General features: G+C 36.9%; 1 protein-coding gene across 8 annotated transcripts in view; it reads left to right on the top strand.

The window, feature by feature from the left end:
• The window catches only part of LOC105485067 (ALF transcription elongation factor 2), a 613,671-nt gene that overhangs the window by 122,069 nt on the left and 469,527 nt on the right, over positions 1–22,075 (top strand). Inside the window, exon 1 of one of the 8 annotated variants that reach the window (XM_071088434.1) lies at positions 1,977–14,197. The exons of the other annotated variants lie outside the window; for them this stretch is intronic. The gene's annotated coding sequence lies outside the window, so the exon portion shown is untranslated. Of the gene's footprint in view, positions 1–1,976; positions 14,198–22,075 lie in introns of those variants that run through there. 8 annotated transcript variants of the gene reach the window in all.

Here is a 22,075-nt window from a genome sequence, read left to right as displayed (position 1 = left end):
TTTTATATGCATGTTCAAAGCAAGGCACACTTTACACCGTAGAGAGGGTGATGTTCTGAATTGTTGAATTTATTTTAAAGTAAATCTTTTAGATGACCTTAGCTCCTAACATCTACCTACTTACCGAGCTCAAAAAAAGTTGTCTGAGAACTGAAAAAAATGGCATGATTTAAGCAAAACTGACAATAGCACTATAGCTAGAACCTGATTTTGATTATGGATTGCTTAGTTTATGGGATGCTGTTTTTCAAATATACCTGTGTATTTTGCTTCATTTGAAAAATAAAATCAGCTAATGTTTCAAAGTAATCTTTGATTTGGTTCTTCAGTAGGTACTTTCCCTTATATGAAGGTGTAAAAGTCACACTTTGAGGAATAAGCTAAGGAAACAAGCTTTATTTTCATTACAAAATCAAAATCACTCATCTGTTTATTTTTCCAATGTTTCTTTTGTTGGAGAAATAAAAGACATTACTTCCATCCTATGAAGAACAGTTTGTTTTGTTAGATTTCCAAATAAGAGTTCTCTGCATCATCTACCATCTTCAATGAAAACCAGATCTCAGTAGCAGATACTGGTTCACTTGGTGACCTTTATTAAACCATTTTCCTGGAGTCAGTTTTTGTGTTTTGTAGGCAATGTATCTCCTGGAAATAAATAGCTTTGAAATGGTTTCTTTTTTGTATAAGTAAAAAATCATATGCTACTTGTCTTGTAGTGGTGCTGCAATTGAAATCTCAGCTTTAACAATCACTGGAAGAAGTTGTTTGCTAAAAGTGTGATGTCTTCTTGGTGTTTGGGTTTCTAGTATGGTTTGATCAAACCAACCAAGCAGATGGAATGTATTGTTATAAGGTCATTTTAACCTTTAAACTATGGCAACATGTACATGACACCCTGACTATCTGTTGAACAATGAAAAATGCAATTACATAGACTTTATTTCCCCAATCAGGATGTCAGTCAACTAATGTTTTAATAAATTATTTTTCAAAGGACTGATTGTTTTCATGCCAGGTCGGCACAGCCACAGTGAGTAAATTAGACTCAGTGTGATGGATGTTTCTGATGAAGTGCCATGGAGAGGTTTCATCAAGTTGCTATTATTTATTTGCTGCCAAAGTGCTTGGCTTTGGTGTGTAGATGTTAATCAATTCCTAGAAGCTGGAGTTTTAAGGCTGGAGGGCCCCTTTGAATCATGTGATCCAAACTCCTCATTGTACAGGTAAGGAGACTGAGGCCCAGGATGGGAAAATGACTTGCCCAAGGACATCCAGTCAGTAATTGGCAAAACCAGGTCAGGAGCCCTTGTACTCTACTTCAGTGTTTGTCATCTTTCAAGAACTGTTTGTATTGCCTACCTACTCTGTGCCCAACACTTTGCTAGTCAGTCATTTTTAGGGAGAGATAAAAGGCCCGTAGAAGATGACCTCTGGCCTCGCAGAATTTACATTGAAATGTATAGTTAGCATTAGGGAAATAGTATGACATGAACTGTAAGTAAAATAGGAATTCTGGGAGAGAAAGAGAATGCAAGCTAAGTAGGCAAAACAATCCTGGTCAAGGCCCATGAAACTCTTTTATCAGTATTAGTACAGTTCAGAGTGAAATGGAAATCCAGAAATTTTTATTGTTTAGGGGACCAGGAGCATTGAATACTAAACGTAAGACAATTGACTTTGGACCCTGAATTATCTGGTTTGACAATAGCTCACATTCATCACATAATTGCCTGAGTCCTCTTTTGCTGTGTGAATGGAGTATTCTCATTAACACAGACCAACATTTGCTGAGGGGCAACCACAAAACTCTCCCAAGAAGAGTTTTGGAAACATTCATGCAAACATTCTTCAAAGAAATACCAAATGAAAATGTGGTTTTTTTCTGAAATAATTGAAACAAGTGTTTGTAAATTGGTACAGTTGCTGGCAAAATGGCCATTTTTCAAAAGAAGTGTATAGTGTAGCTCTTGAGATGTTCACAAATACATTGCTTCTTTTGCTTTTTCTCCTTTTCTAAAAATATAATTAACTGTTTTGTTTGTTAGGTGTGTACCAACATTTTACCATCAGTATTTCTTTTTTCCTAAAAAGTGAGTTGGTGCCTTGGTACTGTGTGATTGGTGTTGACATCTGTGTTTATGATTAGCTGTTTGGCCACCAAGTAATTCTTTGCCTGGCTATGTCATTGTGCAAATCTCAGCTTTATCTCTGGGAAGCTGCTAGGGAGCAGCAAACCTCCTGCCTCCTCCGCCCCTCAAACTCCCATACTCCTACCCAATCTGTTCAGATGCCTCTCCTCTGTGCTTTCATATCTTCCTGAGCTGACTTCCACCTGGGCTGGATCCTGCTTTCTCCCTTTCCCAACTCTTCCCATGCACCTTTGTTGTTGTGAGTGATGAGAATGTGTCTTTTATTTTTGTGTTCCCAGTGCCTGGCCCAGAATAATGACCTAATGCTGCCAGTCCCGAGTGCAGCATCATTCATTTATTCAATTCGTTCAGGCACTATGCTAGCTCTTCAAAATATTAAATCTAGGCGAGAAGACCTAAAAGCAGTATTAATAATAGTAATAATTTAAGCTAATAATTAGAGGTAACATTTCCTGTGTGACAGGCTCTGATTTGTGTTATCCTATTTCTTTATTTAACAGAGCAGGAAACTGGGACAGAAGGGTTCAGCGACTTGCCCAAGGCCATACTGGTAGTATGTTGCTGAGCTGGAATTAATCCACAGACCATGTGAATCCTTAGCTTCTCTGCTAATCTATAAGGATACCTAGGATAGATGCTATAATAGCGGCAACCGCTGCTTGCGCTGAGGCTCTGTAGTAGACTGGGCTAATGAGGACTTTACCACCCATCCTTAGTATTTACAAATTGGGTTTAAGTTCATTACCAAATATGAGGCATGACTTTCCAGATACCTACTCCAACAAGAGACACACAAGTCTGTTCCTCTTTGGTGTAAGTGGCAGATTCTGTGCTTGGGAGGAAGGTATACTCATCCATAAGCCTGAACTTAATTCAAACTTGACAAGAATGTGAGCTCATTAAGGGTGGAGAGTTTTGTTAGTTTTATTCACTGCTGCCACTGCAATGCTTAGAATAGTGTGTGGTGCACAGTAGGTGCTCAGTTATTTCTTTACTGAATAGGTAAATGGAATGATAGACAAAAACCTGCTTAATACTTTGTGTGATCAAATTTTTGAAGAGATAGCTCAAGAGGTGTAAGAATGAGGACCAAGAGAAGTGCTAAAATCACAATGAGCAGACAGGTGGGTACAGGTAGGTGTGTTGCCTTGCCTTCCGTACATACTTTTCTGAAATAGGACGCTTATAGAAATGTTATAAATTAAATGTTCTTTATGTGCATCTTACTTGCCAGGAATACTCTAGGGAAGTCTTTGTTGATGAGCAAAATCTCTCCCAAACAGCCCTAAACTTATCAGATTTGTATACAGCATTTTTAGATTTTAGATTTTTGTGTACAGCATTTTCTTGTCATGACGTATACCTACATTTAGTATCTGCAACAGTGCTTTAAGGGTAATTGTGCAGCCTTAAAAAAAAAAGGTGTAGCAACTTGTTACCGTCCCTGAATTGTAGCTTTCATCTAGTACAAAGAGGGGGAGAACAGACCTTCAACATTTGCTGTGTATTTTTCTCCACAATTTTGTAACATTGTCTCCTCTTAGCTAGATGCCTTGTTTGCTTAATAGTTCCTGCTTTGGAGGCTAACCTGGGATTTGAATTTCCCTAACATACATTTTTACATTGAACACATTTTCTATTTATGTCTCTGGAGAATTCAAATTACAATTTCATACCAAGGATATGCAGAAAAGTTTCCACACGTGCTGATTTTTAAGAAATCTGTAAGATAATTTGGTAGGGAAAGAGGATTCGCATTTACAGAGCATTATGGCATATACTTTACAAACATCACCTCATTGAACAAGGACCCTAAAAGATAAGGGTTTTTACCCCCATTTTACAGATAAGAAAGATGAGGATCAGAGGGGTGCACCCCTAACTTTCTCAAAGTCACATGATTAGCCAACAGCAGAGCCCCAAGTTTCTTGGACCCAGAGATCACATCCCTTCTGCTATAACCTGCCTTCACAGAGTTGAAGATGAGCTGATAATAGAGTTTGTTGGGTACCTTCAAAGTACTAAAAGTAATCTGGAAAAACACCCCTGAATATTATTTTATTATCTTCAAATTGCAAAATTAAAGGTAGCAGGATGCAGGTCCAGAAGATAGACAAAAACATGAGATGACAAGGAAATTTAGGAAATTTTAGTGAGAGTGAAACACCCAGCCAGTTAAGTGAACCAGACTTTAAGGTACATACTAGGAGGACAGACTGTAGATAATTAATGGGTCTTTAATAAATTGGGTCTCATAATCAGAAATGAAACTTATCTGAATATTAGTTACAGATCCAGAAGAAATTCAAGAGCCATGATGGACCTTATAAAAAAAATAACAGTTAAAAGTTAACTATATCTCTTTTGCTACAATTAGGCATTTCGGCCATTTAGTTTTGAAGTTCTGTAACAGTTTAAACTTCAACAGTGCAAATGTATTCAGACTGTAAGTGGTAAAACTTCCTGTCAAGAATGATGAAGGCTGTGTTCATTGTATTCTGATTAGCATCATACTTAGAAATTACAATGAAATGCCAATGAGCACTCTAATGCCATTGAAAAAGGACATCCATGACACACGTCTGCCATACATACTTTGGTAAACAATTGCAGTGACTCATATACCTTGAACAAAAAACAGAAATTTGATCAACCTATTTCAAAAGGCTTGAAAGTTAAAGCGAATTCTAAATGTAGATTAGTAGCAAATAATGACAGCTGAGCCAGCATTACCTCAGTTGATTAATTTATAAGGATACTGGTCAATGATTTTACCCAACAGCTATGCATAGTAGAATCCTAATGGGATCTGTCTGTTAAAATTACATAAAGTAGGGCATTTGATTTATTTCATAGTTTCTCAGAGCTCAATTTTAACTTCATACAAATAATACATTAGTCACCCGGGATAAATGACATGCTGAATACAGTTGTGATTTTGTCTGCTTCTCATAATCAGATTTAGCAAAGGATTACATCTGTCTTCGTAGTTTATTCCTATCCTAAACATTTGTAGGTAGAGTGGGATCTTTTCTCTTGTTTCATATCTCGTTAGATGACATCGGACCATCCAGCCCTTTCCCTGCCTCTGGGTTTCTGGAGTGTGTAAGGAAGATTCACTGATTTAGGGGTAGTACTAAGACCTACCACATCAAATAGAAGGGTTTAAAGACATTGCTACTCTAAATATATCATTAAGAATATATCACTATCTATCTATTTATATATTGCTGAACTATTTTATTTCATTTTTGAGATTTGGTTACATTCTTAAATCTGGAGTACATATTATTATAAAGCTAATTCAGTAAAATAACACTTAAATCATTCAAATGCACTAAAGGAGGTGAAAATGTGGGGATCACCAAACTTTGCCTAAGTGCCTATACTCCAAATCATCATCTCCCTCACTATTGACCCTGGGGTTGGGAGAGTCTTTTCTTTGTGTTGTGAATGCTGCAGTAGCTGCTCCAGGGATGTACATCTCTGAGCCTTACAGTGTCAACCCAAATGTGATTTCAATGTCAAGATCTGGCTGACTTTTACACTCTGATCACCATTATTTCTGTCTTTTAGTAGCTTCATTGCCTTAACGGAGGATGGAAAGGTGAGTTTGCCCAACTGAAAAACTTTGAAATCTGTTCGGCCTACACTTGCACACCAAAATTAGAAGAAGGGGGAGGTTTTAAATTTGTGGCTGGCTGGAAATATGTGGGTTTATATTTTTAAGATGTAAAAAATATGATTAGGAGAAAGTTCTCAGAACTTCATGGACATCATGTAACTCTTAGAAAGTAAGGTAAATGATAAAATATGGGATAAGTTTCCTTAAATTGAACATAATCATAAAAATTCAAGGCAAAGCAACATATTCTGCAAAATTTATGAGATTTGAGGGTGGGGGAGAGTTTGCAAAGCTTGACAACCTCCAGTGCATCTGACCTGGCACATTCCTGTTGGTAATGAGAACCTTATGGGGTGCTGGGCCTCGGTTTTCTTAGGCAGGGCCTACTCCCCGAGGGTATCATAAATGATACGCAAGTCAGGAACTTCATGGCTCATGGCATTTCTCAGGGATATTTTAGTTAAGCTGTCCCACCCAGGTACAGTGGCAGAAGTTGAGAAGAGGGCCCACTTATAAATCTTTATTGAACTTTAATTAATTAATTATTTGCCATTGTTTATAGGAATTTGAAAGGGAAAGACATATTGAATGACCATGCCTATCTGACTTTATAGAAATGGTCCAGGTTCTTGGGGTTAATGTGACTTTTATTATTTGATAGTCATGCATTTGTTTAACAATGGCAATAACCAGAAAACCACAGAAGTATAAATACCAGTAATGAAAAGTTCAATGCAAAGAGGGAAAAAGAAGAAGAAAAAGTGCAATGCCAAAGTTAGGACTGTTTCTTCTGGTGTTTTCTTATGTTTTGTCTTCCCTTTTCTTTCCTTTTATTCCCACGTGCTGTGAAAGTTTGGAGTTGTCCACAATCTCATTTGTGAATTTGGGCCTTCCATCGTAGGATGTGTAGGGTGGTCAGTCACGAAATGTGTATTTGTAAATATGTGTTTGTTCAAAAAAGTCTTACCACCCGGATTTCCTGAACATAGTTCTCATATAGCTTTATTCTCAAAGGACTTCTAGCAGTGATGCTACATTTTTGTGGTGACAGTTGGAGGCAAGGAAATGTCCAAGTTGAATTGGTACTTGATGTTGATCCTTTAACTATGAATGTTTACTGCCTTCCCTGGGAACCTGGAACTTAGCCAACTTTAACAGCCATAGAAGACAAGCCTGATGTTACTTCTAAATACACAACCCTCAGTTCTCTATCACCTACCCTCCTCTTTCACTATCTTTTAAATTCCTGATATTTATTCATATAAACAGTTTAGTAGTTACTGTTTTATTTGATTCCTTGAATAGGTCTGACAGCATTTGGAAAAAGATAGTTTATGATATGGGCATCATGGTCTTATTTCACTGTTGTCCTTTTAATTGTATTACTTACATCTGATAAATTTTCAGATTTTTTCTACCCTTTATTAGTGATCTAGGATACTTATGGCAGTGTTTTGAAAGGTGAGAAACACAACACTGCTTTCTGAATTTTTTCTAAAGACTATGGTGCATTTTATGAGAGAAATGTTTAAAAGGTTGTTATGAATGAGACAGCCTACACTGAATGAATGAGGAGATTGGACAAAATGAAACCTTATTTTAAAGGAAAAATAAGAAGCCATTTTTACCTTCCATAAGTTTACTTTGAAAGGGTAATAAACAAATTGTTTCCTCACTGGAAAAAAGGGAGGAAATAACATATTCGGGAGACAGAAGCCTTTAATATCTTGCAGGCAGTTTTATTGTATTCTGAATTTCAGGTCCAAAACTGTCGTGGCTAATGTAGATTTATGAACCATCATTTAAAAAACTCCGAGGAGCCATCTTGCATTTAAATTGTCGAATTATTAGACCTTAATTTTCAATGAAATAAAAAGACACTAGAAATTCTGGGTGTTTTGCTTTAGCTAATAAAGCCATACTTGTTTCCATTTCCAGTGTCTTATTTCCAGTAAGACTGAATTTTCATAAATAGACAATGGATAAACAAGCCTTCTTAGCTTTAGTACTGATACTTTGTATCCCTCCATTATTTATTAACTGGACTCATAAGGCCCTCTGTGAGCTACATGTTTTTCATAATGATAGTCTCCCATTTAAAAATAGAATTGTAAAAATCATAAAAACTATAACAATATAAAAAGAAATGTGATCAATTTTTATGAATCAGTGTGAACTAATTTCAGTGGTGTGCAGGCAAAATGGTAAATGCAGCTATGGCTCAGTTCTCATGCAATGTATGATGTGTAAAGAAGAAAGGAGAATCTACCATTGGTTCTTTGCAACGGTTGCTCCTGATTCATGTCCCAGCAGTGGTATAGAATCTTATAACTTCAGATCTGCAAAGGTCCTTAAGGGGGATGAGAGTGAGGCCAGCCCCTTGTTCAGTCTCCCCACAAGTAGTTATCCAGCTTCTGCTAGCCAGAAACCAAAAACAAAAAGATGATGAGAATGAAACTACCTCCTATGGTAGCAAATTTCTTCTTTTTTGGATAGGTCAAAACAAATTCCATTGTGTGTGGGCAAAGAAGCCTTCTTTGAACTTCCAGCCTTTGGTAGCAGTTCTGCCCTGGAGACCACACAAAATAGTCTAAGCTCTTCAGTTCACGTCAGCCCTCCCAAGGTCAAAGGACAGCTTGCCTATCTGTGTTCACTGTGTTCTCATTTCTTAGGGCAAAACGTCCCAAGCCAAGCTTGGAGAGACTTCAAGAAACTCTGTCTAGATATGCAAGTGGGAGGTGGCTGGGCCCTAAAGGCTCTAACTCTATTTTTAGGTTAGATAGAGCAGGGAGAGGCGTCTTTATCTCCTGCGTATAAACTTTTTCAAGGGAACTTGGGCTGAGAAGCAGATATTCAACGGTCTTTTCCCAGGAAACACCCCTCCGGATATCCCCTCCAATTGCCACAATATGAGAACCCCAAAAGATCAAAAGGTTAACAGGAATGTTTCCAGGAGGAATCAAATAACTAATGTTAAAGCGTGATGCTTCCTGTGAAACCATACATCTCTCACTGTCACCATATTGGCATATACTTGGCAGATGACAATGGCCCTCAGAGTTGAGCAACTACTGCACGTCAGACACTCATCTGAACGCTTTCCACACACACACTATTAATACTTCCAGTAACCTTGCGAAGTAGTAGGCAAGCTTATTGCCATTTTTATGATGGGGAAATTGAGGCCCAGAGAGGTTGAGTCACTTGCTTAAGATCACATAAGTAAGTAGTAGAGCTGGGATTTGAACCCTGGCACTGTAACACTGAACTGTGATACAGCTTCTCAGAGATAAGTCTTGAGATGTTGCTCAACGTTGGCCCCCTCTGAACAAGCTACTACTTGGATGTTATGAAAAGCCACTCTTCTGGCTGTGATGATCGTTTCATCCTGTAAGGGGGAGATTGGGTCCTAGTATTATTTATTCCACTCTGATACTACATCATTGAATAGCTACATTCTCTTTGCAGTCTATTTGGTAGCCGAGCACCAGCTTTGTGATGAGTAAAATTTTAAGTATAGTGCCTCCTGAAGAGAGGAATGGTCATTCATTTATTCCTTCATTTAACAAATATTTCTGGGTGTCTACCATTAGCCAGGCACTGGGGATATCATAGTGATATTTGTGTAAATGGCCCCTGGAGTCAGACCATTAAATACTAAAAGTAGAACAAGCAGTGGGCAAAAGTCCAATGTTTTTCTAAGATGCCACAGATCATATCTGAAAATCCTTCTGGTGGCAGAGATTGTGGCACTTTAAGATGACAAAAACAGATACCCATTGCCCAGTCCTACCCAGCCTTCTCTTCAGTACCACGGCCCTGGTTGCTTCATGCTGGAGATTTATATGAATGAGATCAGCATAGGAGATGGAATTTGTCAAAGCCATAGCAAACCCACTTCCAATGAAAGGGCTTGAGTCATCTGTCATATAAGGAAATGCATGACACAGAGCATCTGGCTTTCTTTGTGGCTGCCAGGATGCCAAGCGGACCCAACACTCCCTTGAATGATTTTTTGTGTCTAGTACTCATTTTTTTCACTTGTTGTACAAGAGGCATCTTAAGTCAAAATCGAGCCCTTAATACATTGTACCACATTGTTGATTACTGCAACCTTTCAGTCATTATTCAACAAATCATTTCTTGTACTGCACTATTGATTAGTTATTATAAAACCCTGAATTCAACTGTACATTATTGGTTTTTTTTGCCAAAGGAACTCTAAATTAGAAAATAATTTTTTCAAATACTATTGTCACAGCTATTAATGGGGCATCCCAAGATGAATAGTTTCTTGCTACCAAATATCTTTTATAAATATTGCGTTTAAAATTGAGACTCGAGATTCATCTTGATTTGGGGGGAAAAGTCTATTAAAAGGACTTTTTATTCCATTTTGCTTTGGTCTGGTCTTGGCACAGGAGTGTGGATTTTGCTAATAAGATCAAACAAAGCTGTTTTCTTCCAGAGAGCCACCTTGACTATCAGTGTGGGTGTCAGATGACAGCCTTTGTGGTGAGAAGTTTATTGTATTTACTTGGGCGGTGGTCTGTAGTATTTGCAGTGCTTCATTGGCATAGTGTCTCACTTCTGCAAGAGAAGTTATCCACCACCGTGGGTCATTTACTGTCTGTCAGGCGAGACATTTATAAACCAATGTCCTTTGTGCTCTGCCCTGAGCAATGACCCCACATATGATTGAGCTTTGATGGAGAAAGGAAAAAGTGGTGTGTTGTGTTTGGTCACTTTCCACTTGAGTGGCAGTTACCTGGTAAAATTTAAGGTGGAGGAGTATGCATGTCTTGTGTTTAAGCAAAGACTGGATGACCCTTATTAGGAATGTTGCAGAAGGAATTCCAGCTTTAGATGAAGGTTAAACTAGATTACCTTTGAGGTTGTTTCAGCTGCTGAGTTTTTATGATGCTTTAAAATCCTTTAGGAGAAAAGCTGCAGTGTAGGTCATAGGCTGTGAATCCTAAGCTTGAAATTGTTGGAAAATTTTGCTCGAATCAAATCACATTAAATTCACTTTAAATTTTAGAAATATATAACTTACAATATTTTGACTGTTCATTGGGGTAAGGGGGAGAATAGGAGGAAGATTATTACAACATAAAATACAACAAACCATGAAAACAACATCATACTTCAAAATTAATTTTTTTTTCTCAAAAAATTAAAAGGATTGGGAATCACTGACCTATATATTGCTTTATTTTTCTTTTTGGCTCATTTGTGAGCTCAACAATTTGAGCCTATTAATTACTGTTGCCTCCTATTGGCATTTTAATGGCACCTTATATAAATAGAGGCAGTGAAGCTAGTTGCTGCTCTCCCAATACTCCCCATTTTTTGCATTTCTGACTTAGTGCAGGGACCCTTCTCCATTTGGTTGTTGGCATGCTTGTTACAGAAGTCAGTTAAGTATTCTTCAGGTCAGAAGTGAGATGTTAGCATTCTCACAATGAAGAATGTATGGTTTTCTCTCTCTTATCTACTCACTTTCTGTGTGTTTTTAAAATAAAACCTAAGCATCTTATTCTTCTTTGTTCATAGCATAATGGAATAAATATTACAGTCTTTGAACACATTCTTAGTGAAATCACTTGCAGCAATTTCTAGTGTTTGGTTTGTACTAGATATCTCCCACTCATGTAGACATGAAAATAATACGAAGCGGAAGAAACTACAAATGAAAAAAGAAAACCAAAAAGAGTGTTTACAAATTCAGGGAAGAATCTAAAGTATTCTTGTGCTTATGCATTAAGGGAACATACTATGCATGTGTCATCATTTAATGACATTTGAATGTGCCATTCAGAGACCCGAGGAAATAAATTAATAAGAATGTTTATCTGTGCATATATACAGTATGTATATATGCATACATATGTACTTACATACACACTGTATATACACACATATATACACACATATAAAAACACATATGTAAGCTAGTTGTAGAGTCTAGGCTTTTGTGAAACTTAAACTCTTAAGATATATGGTTCTAATACCCCATCCCACCTCTCCCCACTCCATATATACAAATAACCTTTCTTACTCCATTAGCCTTTTGGTCTGGTTGAAGGCTGTTTTGTCTAAACATATTATGACATTTTGTTTTAAACATTTTTTAGAATAAAATAATTAATGCTAGCTGCCCTGAACATTTGTGCATTTAAAAGTAAAATAAAAGTATATAAATCTAGTTTACATCTGAGATGTTTCAAAGAGGGACTTTATCTAACAATTCAAAAACGTACAAAATCCCTTAATATCCAAGATGGACACACCCAGCTGTATTCGGGGCCTGCTGCTTGTCTAGAACTATTTTCAAATGCTTTTGGATTCAGTGAAACCCCAAATGCACATTGCCTCAAGTACTTTTTCCCTCTTTAACTTTGAGACCCCTGTGTATTTGGAGGGAAATGAAATACATATGTTTCTGATTCATTTACACTCATCAAAATGTTTTGTGAGAGCATTTGATGTTCCAGAAGCTTTTGTGAATTTTTGAAAATAAACTTTTGCAAACCTTCCTCACCACTCTCACTGCCACTTTCCATAAGAAAGTCATATTTAGCTGAGGGTAAACAAATTGAAATGCCCAACAGGGTTGAGTTCAATTCTTTGTAGCTTAGGCAGAGTGTTTTGGGGGCTCCAGGTGGCAGGCACCGGGCTCCCACGTTTTTGTGCTGGTGTAACTGGGCTCAGCAGGTCGCAATACTCTTCTGGTTCTTCTTAACACTAGCCCAGCTGTTCTTTCTTTTGGATGCAATAGAAAGAATTTCCAAATAGATTTAAACCGAACAGAGAATTGACTCCTGTAACCAGAACTTTCATTGAACTCTTTGTAGAAGAAAGGCCTTGATCCTTATTTGTTATGTGAAATAAAATGTCTTAAGTGGGAATAACTTTCATATCTCACAGTGCCTTTTACTTCAGACATTAGAGCTGTGTTTATAATTTTAATCGCATATCTACAGTTCATTTTTTTTTTAAATTAAGGAATCTGATATACAGTAATCAGAAACAGTTTTGATCAATCTCTTTCATTGTGGCTTGTGGCTCTAGCCTTTTTTGTAAAGTAATTTGTTTATGCTTATAATTACAAAGCACTCTAATAGCCTTATTCTATAATGACCCAGACAGGGCCTCTGAGAAGAAGTCTTTGTGTGGAAGTCAAACAGTTTAGTGGAGCATAAAGACGGCAGACATTGCCAAGGCCAGGAAAGCCATCAGTGCATGGCCTACTATGCACTGAAAATGAACTTGGATAGAAGCTATCTTAAGTCTGCTTCCTTCTCACAGGGGTTTGGCTTGATGGAAGCAGGCCTTCAGGGTTGCAGTCATATCAGTGCGTCAGTGGGTCACCAGGTACCATTTGCATGGAGCCTCTGATAATGTCACTGTCACCATTCTTGCACCCTGTGACAACACAGAGGACTGGCCAATTACAAACCCAAGAAAGCCTCTAGTAATTATTCAAATTCATGGTACATTCAGGTATAATTTACAAACTGAATGTACCACATTCAGGTTCCACAGCTACCTGAAACAACAACAAAAACAACAACAACAACAACAAACCAGACGCTTTTGCCTTGATCTTGCAAAAAACTTACCCTAAAAAATAATATGTCTACCTTTGGTGGTAACTAACACTGAAGCATATTTCGTGGGAGGTAGTTTTGGTTATCAAGATATACTTCCCCTCTATCTCATAAACCTTAAGAAGGTATTAGAAACAAATTACATTGCATAGTTTACATATCCATATCTCCAAGGCTTTCTATATGTCAATAAAATGCCAATCATCAGATTTGAACTGATGTGAAAGTCAGGGACAAAATGACCACCTAACTTCTCAGTTGAGACTACATGGAATTACGTATGAATATTTCAGATAAGATCAGATCTGATCATAAACTCTTATTTTTGTAGCATGCAAGTGTGTGGATAATGTGTAAAAAGGAAGACATAAGTCAAATGTGTTACATCTGAGACTCTCTTGCACTGAGGTTGAAAAGGCATTGCATCCATGAAACAGCCCTTGTGCCATCCAAAAGCACTGCTCCTTTCTTCTCAGTTGCATCAACTTTCTATGGAGCTCATACCATTGCCAGATTAGGGCACTCAACAGGGGCAGAGAACTTCAAATGAAACTTCTGCCACAGTTCAAGCATTTGTCACCACATTGCCAGTGAGCCAAAACCTTTCCTCTTTGTGCTGATGGCTAAACAAGAATACTCTCACAATCTCCCCTGTTGTTCTTTTTCTAAGTGTGCCCTGAAAAAGTTCTGATGCAAAATAGTCAAATCATGACTGTTACTTGCTTGCCATCTGTCCTGACGACAAGAGGAAACATGGGTTGCACCTACTGGACCTAAAGTCTTCACTTCTTCTCCAAGGATTGCAGGTGCACAGTTCACTATATTTAACTATGTGGGCTGTCCCAGAGGGGGCTTGTGCATGCATTTGCATGGGGCAGAATGATCAGCTCTTGCCTCCAGTCCACCTGGTGATAGGGACAGTTTCACATTATATGTGTATTTTCGGGAACATTTTGTATTAAGAGGTGAGAGTGGACTTTCTGGGCGTGCAATTGTTTGTTTATGGAAAGAGGCATACATTGTGTCTACAAAGCAATAGGGAAAAGGCTTTGAGGGAAAACTTCAGTCCCTTCCTGCTTGGGGAACATGCCGTGGGAACCTTTTACGTTTTCTATTCACTATTTTACTGTTCTAGGTCTGCACTGAGTGGGAGTTAAATTTTAAATGCACATCAGGTCTTTGCAAAGACTTTTAATATACAATTGCTGGTACAGTTGCTTATACAATTGTACAGTTGCACAACAATTACTTATGATTGATGTGTATTTAGATTGACTTTGGCTAGGCAAGAGTGGTACCCCAAAACCCTGTTCCAGTTTTGAAAAAAACTACTTTATTAATATATTCTTATCTTGTTGATATTGTCATATTTATACATTCATTTCTTGCAACTAAAACCTTCTGGCATATTCATTGATAAACTATTCCAATAACTTAGTATAAAGATCTGCTCTACGTGATCACACACGTGGGCATGCAAACACTAATAAAAGGAGAAACCGAGGCAAGGAAATCATGCAAATTTCCGGAGGTCAAATTTTGTATTGTGATAGTATTGAGAATACATCCTTGAAACTGGAATTCAACTTCAGTGACTAAAACACTTGCTCTCTGTAGCATCTTTGTGAAATGTAGGGGTGATATATATGCATATATATCATCTTCATTAAGAGGAAAGTGAGATATTTATGGTAGCTGCTAATGTTAATATCAATTTTCAACATTAATAACAAAATGAGCAGAATGAGGCCAATAGATCCAGGTCCTGTATATGATTAAATTTATTTATTTTCATTTTGAAGTGAAAATGTTAAATCAATTGCATGATTTCCTTTGAATTTGTAATAATGACATTATAAAGCATATACATGCACATATACCCCATTCATGTAATTAAACAGATTCATCAAACATATTGTTGAAAAATCTTGGAAATGTATGGGACAGAGGATTAATTAACTCAGAAGCATATAAACTCTAAAAAGTTTGTTAATCTATTTTCATTATACATATGCTCTTCCATGTACGATTTGTGACAGCTTAAGGACAGATGGCCGAGTAATTTACAACTCTGACTTCAATTATATACCGTGTTGTTCAAATGAAAATAGCTCTCTTGCAGCACAGATAGAGATGTTAGCAACCATTTATAAGAAGTGTTTGGAAATTAGGATGAAAGACAAAGCCTGCTTTGTTTGATTTCATGCAAAAAAATTTAGAATGCCTGTTCATAAAATAATTTCCAAATATTAGTCTTTAGTTCTTGACAGTTTTAAAATTGTGCAAGTGTAAAAGGAAATTATAACTGCTTTTCTTTTCTCTTTCATGTAGTTCATAGCAGATATTTCAACACTGTCGCTGCTCCAGAAAATCCTTGGATCCAGTTCCTCCAGATTGAGAAAGGAATGACATACTCCTTAGGGTAATCATGTAGGCAGGGATGAGGAGAATGGTCAAAGAGAGAATTCTGTGTTTTGACTTGTAAAGGCACCCACTCCACCCTAGTATTTTCAAAGTGGCTCTTAGATGTCAGGCAGTATGATTCTCATTCAAAGCCTGGGACACCACAGAAGAAACTGCATCTTGCCACTTAAACTTACTGTTAGCACTTCAGTACTGATGTACAGCTTTGGTTGAAGCCTTTCTCTCTCTCTCTCTCTCTCTCTCTCTCTCTCTCTCTCTCTCTCTCTGTGTGTGTGTGTGTGTGTGTGTGTGTGTGTGGTTTGAAAATTTTATCCCCCTTTAGACTGTAACCTAGTCTTTTAATGTGCATGAAGAGAGTAAAAGTAAATATATGCCCTTATAGAGAAAAGGAGGTGATTTATTTATTGCTTTCCCATTTTTAATTTGCCCATTCTAAATAATGTTCCAGAAGGATCTGTATGACTTAATACTTTCCAGAAAAATTCTATTTTTGTAGGCTAATGGTTCAGTTTACTTCTCATTTCTTCATTGCCTTTCAGAAAAGTACTTCCACAGGAACTTAGCATTAAAATTTGCCTTTTCAAATATACCATATGGAATTCCCAAAGGAAATATTTAGTCCAGTCTCACTCATTAATTTGGCTGTAGAGCTGAGTTCTCTTCCTCTCACAACCCCCTTCCCCAATTTAAAACATTTTCGTAAAGTCAGAAACAGAGGAACTAACAAGAATCTCTGGATCCATTAACATTCAGTCATGTAGAATTTCTCAGAATATTCCCATCGTAAAGAGAATGTAGAGACAACATTTGAATGGATGGCATTATGTGTGTTTTAGAAGCCAGGTGTACAGAGCACTTTTCCGTACATTTTATATCTGAGTTACCAATGCCTCATTTTCCAGAGAACAGGCTGTAGGCGGCATGTGTGTCCGGGGACACTGAGCTTGCCTTCCTTTACTAAGGACTGTAACTGCCACATCACCATTTGGAGTCATGACTTATAAAGTACTCAGTCTTCTTTGTTGACAACTGTTGTGGGCACCTCTCCCTTCTAAGTGTTCTTAAGGAACAAGTTTTGAGAAATTAGGTCAGTTGAATTTTCTAATAGTTTTGGAATGCAAATTAACTGTACAAAAAGCTTCAACTGCGGTTGTAATTGTAGCTTGTTAAAAATGAAAAACAGAGATGTCAGAATTCTATTAGGAAAAAATAATTCTAGTAATATTTTCCTGCTATATTGACCCTGCTAATTGTATAAAAGTAAGTACATTCAAAATTTAACTTATGTGTATGTGTGTGTGTGTGCATGTGCAGGAGAGAGAGACAGGTGTTAGAGCTACCGGTTTGCTGAAGTAATAACTTTCCTTTTCTTCTTTTCTATAACCAAGCATAATATATTAAGAGAGCTTTGACATCACATTTAAAGTCTAAAATCCAGCCAATGTCAATATTATATAGAAAATATTGACTTTAATCAAAAAGGTCTGACTGATGTTAAAGCTTATAAGAACTAACAAAATTGTAACACTTATCACTAAATTACCACTATAGAAATATGTAGATGATAATCTCAGCCCAGTTAATGAGCTGATTCTCAATAGATAATGGTCCCATTAGTCAGATGTTATCATTTAGCTTATCTATATTACTTATACATAGTTTATATTTAAATAACCAGAATAGAAGACTTCATAAATACACATTAGAGTTTGGGCTATAGATTTCAACACTATCTATAGATAAAGCTATAAATAGATGAATATTGAATATAGTAATTTAACACTTAAGTAATTTTATAGTATCATTAAAAGGAATGACAGTTGAGCCATTAATTGTAAGGATTTGAAATGTTAGAAAAAACAATTGTGAAGTTCACAGAAAAAGACAGGAAGAACATTTTAAACATCATCTATTTTGGAGATGGAAAACAACATTTGATTTCATGTATATATAATGTATCCCATAGTAGGGACCCAGTGTCAGTAGACTGAGATAACATACAAGAAATCTGGAAGTTCTGACTGCTCTGTGTGCTCAGGACCTCCACAGGGTACCAGGCTTTACCAACTTCAGGACTTCCACTAGTCTGAGTAGCCAAGGCACAGCAGTCACAGCTCAGAGAGACATATCTTTAGGTTTGCTGAAAACACCTGTTTCTGAGAGCAATCATAGTGTAATAGTTTTGACTCAATAAAGTGATCTTCGGTGAGCAAGAAGATCAGTTGGCAGAAATGCAATAGGAAATGTGGCACAAAAAACTTGGCACTCCACTATAAGAAATAACTTTACCTTTGTTAATTCATTTAATCGGTGGATTCTTATGTATTTAATGAGTTATAATCCATTACTATCATTTATTTATTTATTGCTAAAATTTGAGATAATTTTAGATTCATACATAGTTGCAGGAAAGAATATACAGAAGTCCTGTGTACTTTTATCCAGTTTTCCACAGTGGTAATATCTTGCAAAACTATAGTACAATACAACCTTGTTATTTTTTTGATGCACAGATTTTCCCAGACTTGACCAGTGGGAGCTGTTTCTAGCTGGCTCCTATGTCCTTTTGATTTTTAATCTCTTCCTTAATTTCTGGAAAAAAAATACTTCAGGTTCTTCTGGTACTTTTTCTGCTTCAGCCCCAGAATCATTTCTCTTAGGAGCCTAATTTCCTTTATTGGAAAATGGTACTTATAGAATAAGATATAGAACAAAATGGTACTTAAAGAAAAGGGGATAGGTATACCTTTACTACCAGAATGCCATTATTTCTAGGCCATCTCAGCAAATAGAGCTAGGAAATATATACATGTATGTGCACATACACCTACATGAACACACATCTATCTCTATTTCTATGTCTGTTCATCTGTATATACAGAATATGAAAATATCATGAGGTTATAATGATCTCACCAATTCCAATAAAACACCACATTCCAGTCTTTCCCCTTTTCTTACCGGAAACTCCCTTCTCTAAAATTAAGAAATTTAGCTCACGTGATCCACAATACACTTAGTTATTTGCTCAATCCAAATGTGCTAACCCCTACCACTGTGAAAAATCAATTCAGGTAAGAGTCATCAATGGATTGTAAAAGCAGTGGGTGAAAGTTTCAGGAGTAATGATATATTTACATAATTTCTAATATTTCCCTACAAAATATTTATTAATTGCAAGGGGAAGAAGTAGCAAATTGGCAGTGGAGAAACCTGGCAGACACCACCTTAAGCAAGTGACCAAAGTGAGCATCATCAGGAATGAGACATGGAGACCTCCTTTGCCTCCTAATGAAATGCACTGAAGGGAACACAAGATCACTTTTGTGGTATTTCTGCCAATAGTACATAATCTGGATTTAACTATGAGGAAACATCAAACAATAAACCCACATTGAGGAACATTCTGCAAAATAAGTGCCCTTTTTCTTAAAAAAAAAAAAAAAAAGTCAAGATAGTGAAAAATAGAACTGGAGAACTGCTCCAGGGTAAAGGAGGCTAAAGAAACATGAAAACTAAATTCAAGGCGTGAATCTAGATTGGATCTTGGACCCTTTCTTTTTTTTTCTATAAAGTATATTATTGAGACTGTTGGTGAAATCTAAATAAAGTTTATAGATTAGATAACAGTAGAATATCAACATCAATTTCCTGATTTTGATAATCATATTGTAGTTATGTAGGGGAATGTTCTTTTTTTAGGCAATACACAATGTTGGTTTTACAGGTAGGGGGCTATCATGACTGCCAATTAAGACTATGTGAAAGATATATAGGCTGTTTTAATATTCTTGCAGCTTTTCTGGAAGTCTGAATTTTTTTCAAAATAAAAATGTTTCAAAAAAACAAATGTGTTCCCCCACCACCTCATCCTCATTCTATGCATTGACGTTTGTCATTTCCTGGACCAGTAATTGGGTCCCTTCTAAGTCACCTGAAGCCATCTCGTTTGCTTGCTCTAACTCTAGTACTGGCTCAGATGAACCTACCTCTGTACCTCTGTATCCCATTTCTCCTGTTGATTTCTTTCTTCTCCTGACATCAGAAAACCATTTGAAGGACAGTATACACATTATCCTTTCTCTTGACTCTTTTTACCAGCTCTCCAATGACCATTTGCCTTTACCTGACCCAAGAAAGTGATGCTGCTGCTAACCATAGGTACTGTCCTGTAATTGCAGATTTCAACTTTTTTGATATGCTCAAAGTAGCCTAAGGCAAGTAACAATCTGTGCTAGGAGAAGAGCAAAGACTACTGCAATTCACTTTACTTTTTAAATTTACCTAGAAAGAAAAAGAGAGCCAATAAAAATTTGAGGGATTTGTTAATTTGTTAACTTGGTATTTGATTTGCCCTTACAGTTGTACCTCACCTTTTAGATATTTTTCTACTTTGGGAAAACTTTAGCACACTAGTCAATTATATACTATTTTAACTTATCAAGGTGAGCTTCTCATTTAAAGGGAAACTGAGATCAATTCTTTTGTTAAATCAGTCATCACTTCCTACTCTTGTTAAAGGAAATTTTTTCTGTGTTGATATGTCTTTGGGTGTGAAGTGCACATATATGTTATAGAAATTCTCATGATGTTCCTGGTGTTCAGCCTTAGACCTTTGACAAACTCCTGGTCACATGGTCTCTTGAAAGGCAGAGTGGAAATTGGGGCTTGGCATGATGTTATGGCTATCAACTGGCTCAGGAAAGCTTCTGGAACTAGGGAGGGAAGTGCCTTCCCATTTACATTTTGGATTCTCTCCAGTTCATATTTTGGATTCATTTCAGTTCATTAATTTTTTTCCTAAGCACTATAATGCTTTAAAACAATAAATATTTCTAAAAGAAACAATCCATTCTCAACTCAAACCAATGTATTCAAAAAGCCATATGAGTGTTATTTTCATTTAGAAAATTACACATCTGGTTATGGAATTTGCTTCAACTTCAGCATGTTGAGTATAAGTGGTCCCTATTTTTTTTAATAAAGGGCTTTTCTGTAGTTATCTGAGCACATTCACACAAATATCTTTCAGATCATTAAAGTAAAAAATTTGATTTAATGCTGATAAGTTATTGTAAAGACTTTCCTTTAGAAACATCTTCCGTTTTCCCACTGTGCTCATAAAGTTGATAATCATAACTTAAAATTATATTGATACAAGTTTTGTCACAGATTCCAGATCTGAAATATCATTAATCATAAAGATTTATAAACAAATCAGTAAAAATAAGTCCATCTATTTTCTACTCCAAGGGTGCTAATGGAGGTGCACACCAGTGTGATGTCCAGGACATTTTGTCTGCCTCCTTAATTAGTGAGAAAATCTGTGGTAGCCCAGTGCTGGCTTTGGTAGGTTGAGGGAATGGACTCCCGTGCATGACCCCATGACCCTTCCCATTCCACTGAAGCTTTTTTTCACCATGATGACATGAGCCAGTGTGTTATCATTAAAGGAACACTGAGAGCATCTATCAGGCACCTTTTTTGTTCCTATGAAATGGGGCCTTTATGTACAAAAACAAAGTGTAGGTAAACACAGCTACAGCAACTGGCTAATCAGCAAATGAGTAGATTGTGCTTGTGTTGACATTTCTGTTGTCAACCTAATCATTTGTTTGTTTAACTGATGGTTGTTAACATATCAAAACTAAGCTTGAGAAAGTGATAAAATGGATGCATGTTTGTCCAATTGTCTCTGATGCAAGATGATATTTTAGCAAAAACCTTTTGATGTGCACAGATTCTCTGATGAGGTTCAAGGAGTACATAAATTATTCTGAGGGTAGGAGTACTCCCACCACATGGAAACTTGCTTTGAGGTTTCTAGCACCCTCATGACCAGCTTTCCAAACCAAAGAATGAGGCTTCTTGAAAACCCACCCATATTTTACTAAGTATCACCAGATGGTTGTAACGATTATTAAAACAAAATTGGAAATGTTTTTCCTCTGTTGTTGGGAATGAAGTGACATAGGTGGCTCTCTTGGAATGGCTAAAATGATAAGGAAGCAGCAAGTGGGTAGTCAACAGTTTCTGGAGGCACACTGTTGCCCATTTGCATGGTAACTTAACCATGTAATCCTGCGACTTTGGGCAAGTCCCTTCCCCTCTTGGTGCCCTGGTTTCCTTATCTGTAAAAAGGAGTGGTTGTGTTTATCAGATAGGTTAATATGTGAAGGGGCTGAGAAGAGTGCCTGGCATGTGGTAATACCTGTGCCTACTTTGTGGGGAAGTCAGGAGCATTAGATGACTTCATGTGT

The sequence above is a fragment of the Macaca nemestrina genome, chromosome X, assembly GCF_043159975.1.
Source record: "Macaca nemestrina isolate mMacNem1 chromosome X, mMacNem.hap1, whole genome shotgun sequence".
Taxonomy (NCBI): domain Eukaryota; kingdom Metazoa; phylum Chordata; class Mammalia; order Primates; family Cercopithecidae; genus Macaca; species Macaca nemestrina.
Note: the sequence above shows the minus strand (reverse complement) of the source record. Positions and strands in the feature narration are given on the sequence as shown.